The sequence below is a fragment of the Sitodiplosis mosellana genome, unplaced genomic scaffold (genome assembly GCF_009176505.1).
Source record: "Sitodiplosis mosellana isolate CC-2019 unplaced genomic scaffold, AAFC_SMos_1.0 Smas_scaffold_30, whole genome shotgun sequence".
Taxonomy (NCBI): Eukaryota; Metazoa; Arthropoda; class Insecta; order Diptera; family Cecidomyiidae; genus Sitodiplosis; species Sitodiplosis mosellana.
This window is the reverse complement of record NW_022595272.1, coordinates 3408485-3414484: the sequence shown is the minus strand read 5'-3', so window position 1 is coordinate 3414484 and position 6000 is coordinate 3408485. Positions and strand designations below refer to the sequence as shown.

The 6000-nt window shown below is 36.5% G+C and overlaps 1 protein-coding gene across 4 annotated transcripts in view; it reads left to right on the top strand.

The window, feature by feature from the left end:
• The first annotated feature begins 344 nt into the window (after positions 1-344).
• The window catches only part of LOC129569029 (homeotic protein ocelliless-like), a 34235-nt gene continuing 28579 nt past the window's right edge, over positions 345-6000 (top strand). For 2 of the 4 annotated variants that reach the window (XM_055447422.1, XM_055447419.1), the window contains exon 1: positions 1489-1660. The gene's annotated coding sequence lies outside the window, so the exon portion shown is untranslated. Of the gene's footprint in view, positions 1232-1488; positions 1661-6000 lie in introns of those variants that run through there. The other 2 variants (XM_055447421.1, XM_055447423.1) reach the window with 2 other exon arrangements.

The window sequence follows — 6000 nt, the reverse complement described above, 5'->3', positions numbered from 1 at the left end:
GTGTACACTAGTGTCTATTGGGCCTGCTTCATCGCACGGATGAAATCAAGCCGCTTCCTTCATTTTACATTTGAACCATACACAACTCGTTACACATCATGTGCGAAGCATGTAATGAATAAAAAGAGATGGGAATAAAGGCAAGAGTGTCGAAAAAAGAGACGACACCGTCGATTCCGTGCACGAGAGAGGCGATACTGTCTCCGTCATACATGCACAAGCCCTCAGTGGTAGTCGTTCATTACGAAGATTGTACGCAATGGAATCACAATACACTCACATGCTCACGTACACACACACAGGCTTCGACGAACGAACGCCAACCAACTGATACATAGCATCGTGTTGGGCTCGACGTTGTTCTGTGTACGTTGTACGTGTGTCTCGATGCTCTCTCACTTGTACACGCTTCATTTCGTGCTTCGTATTTGGTGCGCTGTGGAACCATAATTCAACAATACGGTCAGCAGTTCAGTTAGAATTCGTGTCTCGCGTTGAATACACACGCTGCAGCTACTCTCTGCGTCATGTGCATTTTCTGTTGAAGAAGAACCAAATCAATTCGAATTAAAAAAAAAAAAATCTGAAATCAATTCAAAGTCAAAACAACGTGCGACATCATTTGTTTTTCATCTTTCGATTCAACAAATTGCAAATTGCCAAAATATTTAGTGTAAATCTGATAAGCCAAGTTGGAACATAAAAAAAAGAAGATCAACACGCTGTTTTCCGAGCATCAATCCCGTTGTATCACATCCGATACTACAGTCGGTTTGAATCACATCCCGGAGAACGAATCAAATCTAGCGAATTTACGAATGAAAATGAACACAAAGTGCTAAAAAAAACCAAGTCACAACGATAAAATTCACAATTTTTTTTCAGTCTTAGAAGTATTTCAAGTGGGAAAAATTGTTGAAGGATATTTCGTTTGACATTCGCTCACAGAAAGTGTTGTTGAATTTTTTTTCTGCTGAAGTTATTGAAAGACAAAATTGTTTGCCTGTTAATTGCTAGTGAAAATTGTGGTAAAATCGACACACCATCGGCTTGGAATACGCCGACCGCAGAAAAAAAAAAAAAACGGAACTAATTGAAAGAAGAGACAGTCAAGTGCCAAATAATTTGAGTGTGTCGTGGTGCAAACGAACATTAATAGAAAACTCTTCGATCCCGTTGGACGAGGACAAAACCGTGCAAAAGAAAACACACTATTTTCTCTCTGTTTAAGGTAAGTGTCCAAGTTACTCTCTCAAATTCATGCTCTCTTTTTTCTGCAACCCAAAACGTGATTTTAACAAAAGATAACTCTTCATCATTCTTATTCAGTTTGAAATTATAAAAGTTTTTCGCTAATTTTCGCATTTTTTTTCCCTCTTTAACTCGACACATATACAACAACAACAACAACAACGAAAAACAACCATAAATTTATCATCGCTCCAACAAATAAACCTAAAATATACCCAAAAAACACCAAAAGAGTAGCAAAACGACAGACAATCAAAAGGCAAAATTAAGAGAAAAAAAAAGAAAGAAAAAAAAACGAGAGAAAGAGAGAAAAGAGACCAACAACGAAAATACATGTTGATTATTGTGTGATATTTTGTGTATGCAATTTTATTTGCCTCTAAAATAGAGAAAGAGAACGCAGAAGAAGGTAAAAAGAGAGACCAAAGCAAGACAAAAAAAAAGTCGACAGAAAAAATATGAAAAGTTAAACGTTTTCAACACAATGATCAACCGGAGAGAGAGAGAGAGAGAGAGAGAGAGAGAGAAAAAAAATATTATAACACATACAAAATTATTAAAATTTGTATTCAAATTTTCGATTTGGAATGTCGTATCGATATGTTTTATTCCCCGTTTTGCTCTCCGTAAGAGACGAACATTCGAATGGAACGTCATAATGTGAAACGCGCTTGCCAAACATATGAATACACAGATACCAAAACACAGCAGCAGCAGCAACAGCAGCACCAACAAAGAGATACACAAAAAATCGAATTAAAAAAAATCGACTGTGCATTTGTTTAAAATATGAAAATTATGGTTTGTTATCGTTGATTTCAATAGACTGGCTTTTGTTCGCTATTGACCTCGCCACCATCGACATCAAATTTTAATACGCAATCCAATTTAGAAGCGATTGTTTTCAAACACTCTTTTCAAATCGATTAGTCGACTCAATAAATTCATGCCCATTTCATATGCCTCAGTCAATCGGTTTGGGTGCGACCGGTTGTCTTTTTTTACCACGACAAGTCGTTCAATCAACACAAAATGTCGTTCACAGTGCTTTAAGCACAAGATACAGTTATTCATGTCACTTGTCTTGTACATTTCGCAAACGGTTTCGAACAATTTTTGATGCATACCATCTCTGAACGTCAAATGAACAAGAATAAAAATAATTCCACTGGAATAAATCGAATTCATTAAGCAAATCAATTCTGCGAACGAATTTCGATGTGCCTAAAATTAGCAAAAAACGAAAATAGAATGGCCCACGACGCCACTTAAGAAATTGCGAAGCAATAAAACAGAATGCGTTATAAACCATTTATCGACGGTATAAAAATTGATGGAATAAGTGCATCGAATACGGCGTAAAACAATGGCAACATAAACGCGTGTGCCGATGATGGTGATTATGGAGGAAAAAGAGTGAGCCACGCGTCCGTTGGTGTTCTGTCTCCATGTAACGCACTGTTTTTTTTTTTCTTCGACAGTCCATTCGTTTTGGTTGATCTTTTGAGTCTGTTCCATCGAATGCAGTCGTTTGGCGCGATTTCTGAATGTTGCTTAAAAGCATCAATTCGTCTTATCTCGTCATTGTGCATAATTTCATCATTAAAACGACAAAAGAAGATGTGTACTATTAACGAACAATATCGCTAATAGTTTCTTTTTTCTTTGTTTTTCTACCTCTACCTTTCGCATTCTGTCTCTGTTTCTCGCGAGCGCGCATTTTCAATCGTGTTGCTGTTGATATTCTTGTTGGCGAGCGATTTCTGTGTGCTTACTCATTTCGCACAGCCACACACAATCGGCATTTTATGTGGCTTCTTACCGATTTGTCGATATTGATTATTTATTTGTTGTAGTTTGTGGTGAGCATCTCTCGGCAAATTTTGTTGTTGTCAAAATTATAAATCTCTGTGTATGGGTATGTGTTCGGTTTTTTTGTTTTGTTTTCAAGATTCGAGTGTTGCCAATGTACGCGCCTCCATTATGACAGAATGCGTTATCTAATGACATATAAATGCAAATCAATTTTTTTCCCTTGCCAACCGCAACAAAACACAGCCAATATACAACACTCAAGTCATCGCAAAACAAAAAAAACGACATCGCTGTGAATTTTCGATTTGGAAATTATTATTGTAATGTTCATCATTGATTGTGATGTGTGGATCTCGTTTCAGCGTTGCTCTCACTCATTCACTCACTTTGATTTGAGTCAAACTTGTGTAACGTTTGATTTTGGAATTTGGCAACTGTCTTTCGTTTGACCCGTTGTGCTGTATTTTTTACGTAAATGGCCACGGTTCATGGTTCGATTCAATAAAACCGATGGCGAATTTATTGTTCCGCGCCATTTCCTTTGTGTGCATCGTTTTTTTTTTTCTCGCCTGTATTTATTGTTTTAATGGTACAAATTGGTTTTTGATAAGGACTTCTTTATGGGATGGCCCCAGACTCATTTTACCTTGCCTGATAACACTTAACGTCCGATAATTAAATAAATCACGTTCGTTTATTCTGTCTCCTCTCTCGCTCTCCGTGTGTGTGTGTTTGTGTCAACCAAACGAATGATGAGGTTTTTTTTTTCTCGTTCGGAATTGCCTACATATCCATTAGCTAGCTGAAGTTTTGTGCAATGTGCGCATCATTTGAACCAAAGAACAATAACAAGAAAAAGACGACAAAAAATAATGTACATTGCATTTGTCTTCTTCTCACTTTCGTGTCGTGCCGCCGTCGTATCCTACGCACAACAAAAATCAATCACAACACTCAAAATAAATGTCTTCACTTCGACTGTATGACCTCTTTATCAAAAGATCTGTGCATTAAATTATACAACCAACCTAATGGAAAAAGATTTGTTAAATTTTTATATCGAAAATGTATAGAGGAAGAAAAAAAAATGATCATCGCATAAGAAAAAAGTGTGTCTCTTTTTATTTTCACCCGAAATGTGTATAAGGTCAAAAACACATCTTCCAAAAACTTGAATGAAAAATTACTAACAAATTACCATGGGATTGGCGAGATGGGTCGATTGGTGAATGTGTGTTCGTGTATTGCCGATTTTGGGTGACAGTTAATAATTACCAATGAATTTTTGAAATATTGTCTGCCATCACACCATTAACAAAAAAATTTTGGAGAGAAGTGTCCACAAAAAAAACAACCGTCCCGATGGAAACAAATGAAAAACCGTCGTTGTTTGAATCGAATGAGGTGCACACACACCACATCTCTGTGAAATAGTGTCTTGCCACACAACAACAAAAAAATCTTCAACGGTAATAGTATTGAAGTGATACGTACAACAGGTTCATTTTTACTGCATTTTAGAGAAAACGAAACAGTTCAAGCACTCTAGAAGGAAAAAAAAAATGAAGTGATAAAGAAAAGCACTTCCAATAAAAAGTGTTTATCATAAACTGCGGCAAGATGTATCTAATGCTTAATTTCGAATGAGAGAGAGAGAGAGAGATCCGAAGTCGGAGCGGCAAATTATAATATTGAATTAAAGAAGCAATTATCTAAATAATGGGAACGTATCAAACGGAATTCAAAATCGATAACAAGTTTTGAGCTTGGAACTTGTGAGGAAGCTAAAAACTAGAAGTTGCAAATGGTCGACTAGCTGGCTGGTCACATTCACCGTGCGCGCTAATTTCATTGTTTGCGCTTACGATCGGTTGGTCGGTTCGGCGATCGCCTTGACAGCATTTAGAAAACCAATTAAATCATAAATTCATGAATTCAATTTTATGAACCGTCAACTCTGTTTGTTTTTAAAGCATCGACCGAATATTTGTATTTTTTTTGTTCGTATTCCATCGGTGATTTCGGTGTTTGAGAGAGCGTGTATATAGTAATTTGGTAGCTTGGTATAGCAGTTGATTTGCTTTTTTCTTCATCTCTTTTCACAATAAGCAGCACGTTGTTTTCACGCGTTCGTTGTATCCAATTTATGCAAATGGACACTTTATTCAAATGGCAGAAAATTTTAATTTTTGCACTAATATTCATATTTTTATAACCGCTTTGATTTTTCATATCTCTTGTCTCGACGTGTTCACGAAGCCCGATGCGATTGTGTTGACAGCTTGGAATGACGCGTTCGTCTTACCATTTTGTCTACATCCATTCGAAAAGTCAGTTTTTTGGAAATTTTCTACATCTTAATAAAAACATCGGGAATCCAACGGTGACTAGTGAAAAAAAAACACCAATTTATAATTAGCATAATATTACGAGTTTTTTTTTCAGTTTTCGTGTGTCGATTTGATGAATGGCCAATTGAAAGAAATCGTAAAAATGTTTAAAACAAAACACACCGCCACGAAAACATTCGATTCACACACCGTATCGATCGCATATCATTTGCATTGATGCAAAATGGTTTGCATGGTTTTTATGTTGTCTTCATTGAAATGATCATATCGACAGATTGCATCGCAACGATAAGATATATGGAGTTGTAATTTTATCGATCCTTAACGGATTTGCAATTTAATCGAAATCATTTTGTGACAACGCGTTTTGTTCAGCTGAATCGGTGCTGTCATCTGCATTACGATTTATTTACACGATCCAAAAACTTTCTTCCGTTTCGATCCTGTCTTCGTTTTTTTTCTCTGCTCAATTTCGTATTGATTCGAAAGCAGAATGCGATAATCACTGCACTCACGATTAAAGTTGGAGGCGCATTCACATGTTTGACTCTTGTTTTTATTTGCTGCGACGTTCTTTGCTGTA